Below are 3,872 nucleotides of genomic sequence, written 5' to 3'. Positions count from 1 at the left end.
ATATGCTTCTGCTAAATAAATTCCATATGATCTAATCTGTTTACAAATGGGTGATTGCAGTTCAGAACATAGACAAGGCAGGAAATGCAGATAATTTCTGAGAATTTTTTTTAGCCAATGATGACTATATACACCAATGCTGCTCATTGATTTATTTCCCCAGTTTTTAAAAATGATCGGCAAAATAACACTCCATCCTCTTCCAGCATAACTATAGTTGGGCTTCGTGCTACCAGAAACCATTTTATTTTTTTTTAGTAAAGAGTGACAAAAAGGAACGTGTCTGAGACATTTTCCATTTCCATAGGGAAATATTCAACCTGATCGGCAGCTTGGCTGGCATCTCTATGACTCCAAGATAACATTTTTCAACTAGAAGAAGCACTTTTTGACAATTACATTAGGTAAAACAATATATACAATGTTGATAAGTAAATACATAAATACAGCCATTTGTATACAATAGTACATTTACACTTCAGATAATTTCATGATTCCTTAGATTATTAGATGTTTCATTGTAAATCAGCATTCTGTACATAGATCTGTTTTAATCCCAATAAAGGATCAATTTATTGATTGAATCTCTATGACTCTGGAATCCTCCAAAGTCACCCACTAGGAATATCAATAATGAAATAGTTCTCCAGAAGATAAAGCTTCTGAAAGTTATTGGCAATGTCTGCTTTGTCCACTTACATTAAAAAAAAATAGAAATCAAAGGTGATTTTTAAATTAAACTGGGATTCCTGTGATCAAAAGTGTTTTGTTCAAATAATTTCCCCTGTTTTGAACAGACCATATGTTTTGAAAATAAGGTTAAGGAACTTAAAATAGATGTAAAACAAAGATTAGCTTTTGGTTCTGAACAATCTTTGACCAAATGCTGCCAAGACTAGTGGGGCAGGGAAACCTTAGGAGCTTCAGCTATTGCACTACATTTCCCAGCATCCTTTGCCATTGCTCATGCTGTCTGAGGCTGCTGGGAGTTGAAGATTAGCAAATCTGGAGGACAACAGGTCCCTCCCTCCAGAACTAAAGAAGCTTGTATATAAAGTCCCAGTGGTTCCCTTTGCTGATTCCATCTTTTTTTCCTGTTTGCTCAAAAGAATTGAGAAACAGATTTGGGTTTTTTAAAATCATTTTTAAACATCATGTACATTAAAAAATCAGGGCATTCATGCTTAAGGGTCTTGAACACTGACAGAAATTTTGATGCAGCTCCATGCACAACCAAATGTTACACTGCAAGCTGGTTCTACACACACACGCACGCACACATATGCAGTGGGATAGAGAAAAAGCTGACTTAAAATATATACAGCATTTTTTGTGATGAATATTTACAAATCTGTCAAAGAACAGAAACAAAAGAGACAGTCGTAAGCATTAATGAACATCTGGAGAAGACGTAAACATTTCTGGGCTTTGGTAGATGTTTGTTGCTAAAAGAGATGTTTTCTACAGGCAGCGTTGCTCCCCAGGCAGTGTTTGCAGATGTTAGTCTTAGAATTGCTTGGAGTGATTGTATCTCACAATACTGCAGACTATGACCCAATGCTGTGCTGAATTCACCTGAGAGTGCAGCTACTTGTTATGCTAAGGGAAGCCAACAAACCAGCATGACAAACTATGTCTGTAGAGATTCTCAGTCATCCAGGTATGGTTGTCCCCAGGGCTTTTTTTGTAAAAGAAAAAGGTGCCGGAACTCACACATGTCATACAACCCGCCTTGCCTACCCTACAGGGTTCCATCCAAAAAAGGTGCCAGAACTCCGTTCTGAGCGTTCTATGAGAAAAAAAGCCCTGGTTGTCCCAAAGGTGCTTTTATTCAGGAGGCAACGGGACTTTCTTGTGTTTCTTTTGAAGACATTTCGCTTCTCATCCAAGAAGCTTCTTCAGCTCTGACTAGAGGGTGGGGACAGGAAAGATTTATATTGTTTGCAGACAGATGGTCATTTGCTTTCCTTTAGAGCAGGCATGTCAAACTGCCGGCCCGTGGGCTGGATGCATCATGCTGAAACCGCACCTGCCCCATTGCTGGCAATGGGGAAAAAGTCCCGATATGTTGTGCGATGTCACGTGATGTCGCGAGTTTGACATGTCTGATTTAGAGAGTTGTTGAAACCCTTTTGGAGGGCTTCAAAAGAAACACAAGAAAGTCCAGTGGCCTCCTGAAAAAAAGCACCTTTGGGACAACCTGACCTGGATGACTGAGAATCTCCACAGACACTGAGCTATGTGCTTTGGGATGAACAAATGGTGAGAGAGTATGAATGGATTTCCAGAAAATATTTCAGACTACAGGAACCATTTGTGCTTCAGTTTGAGATTTAGACAGCACAGATTCCTCCCCAATAGCCTGTGCCTGTTTTCAACAGTGAAGGGACACAGGGCAGAAAGCATCCTGTAGCCAAGAAGGCTCCACACCCATTTGCATTTCTCAGGTGACCCTGAGGACACAGGTAAACCTCCAAAATGATTTTCAATGACTCTCTAAAGCAGGGGTGTCAAACTCAATTTCATTGAGGGCCGCATCAGCATTGCGGTTGCCGTCAGGGGGCCGGGTGGGTGTGGCCAGGGTGGGTGTGGCCTACTGGGTGGGCGTGGCCAGCTCTACATCGTTCGCATCAAGGGTGCCTATGGGGGCCTGGGCAGGAGTGGGACAGATCTGGGGGTCTCTGGCAGGAGGAGGGTCTCTGGGCCAGGGCCAAGGCAGTGGGGGCCGTTCCCTCACTGTTTCCAGGATGGCTTCGTGGGCCGCATGAAACCACTTTGCAAGCCGGATCCGGCCCCCGGGCCTTGTGTTTGACATGTCTGCTCTAAAGGAACGCAAATGACCATCTGTCTGCAAGCAATATAAATCCTTCCACTCCCCACCATCTAGTCAGAGCTGAAGAAGCTTCTTTTAGATGAGAAGCAAAACGTCTTCAAAAGAAACACAAGAAAGTCCCGTTGCCTCCTGAAGAAAAGCACCTTTGGGATGACAATCTATGGTTCAGGATCCTGCATGCAAAGAAACCTACACGGGAAAGGCTCTGTCGGGTCAGGCTTTGGATCAGGATTCCAGCCATTCATTGCTCTGATCTTTTCCCTGTCACTGCTACTTTGTCTTTGTCTTTGCTTCCTATTGGGAAAAGAATGTCTACAAGAAGGGAAATGAGCAAGAGCAAGCCATTTGGAGAACTCAAGATTTGACACGACAGAAAAAGTTGACAGTCTTTAAAATCTCAACTTACATTCTTAACATTCTCTTATCCAAGCACATGAAATGTCGGGTACCTTTCTAGCGTGGCTTTAATAAAGAGCAATAAAAAAAGGCTAGGAGACACTGGATGGAATAAAGCAGGACAGGCCAACTAGTTGAGAAAAGAAGAACAAGTTAAATAATACTTTCAATATTTTAATACATGTTAATATGTGCTTAGGGCAATTTAAAGCTTCTTTGTGGCTTGAATTCTGCTCTTCTGTTTCTGCTCTTCTTTTGACCTATAAATGCAATTGATCCTTCTTTATAACTAAAGCAGGCCACTTTTAGGCCCTTGAGATCTTGGTTTTCGCTGTATTATATACCTTCTGATAGGCGACTGCCTGGGACTTGACTGATTTCTTAGAATACTTCTTTGCAAGGACTGTATGAAAACTATATTAAGCTGTGGATAATGATCATTTCTGAAACAAATTAATTATCTAACAATATGGATTAACCCTTTAGTAGTGATCACCTTGCTCTATGAATTAGATAAAAGGGGTTAAGCAGTTACCTTTCTGCTTAAAGCAACATCCATCTCCTTTGGCTGGCTGAACTATGTAGCTGCTGCACACAGCTATAGTAATTAAATAATAACACATACTGTATGGCCTAGGCAGGG

The sequence above is a fragment of the Vipera ursinii genome, assembly GCF_947247035.1.
Source record: "Vipera ursinii genome assembly, chromosome: 1".
Lineage (NCBI taxonomy): Eukaryota > Metazoa > Chordata > Lepidosauria > Squamata > Viperidae > Vipera > Vipera ursinii.
Note: the sequence above shows the minus strand (reverse complement) of the source record.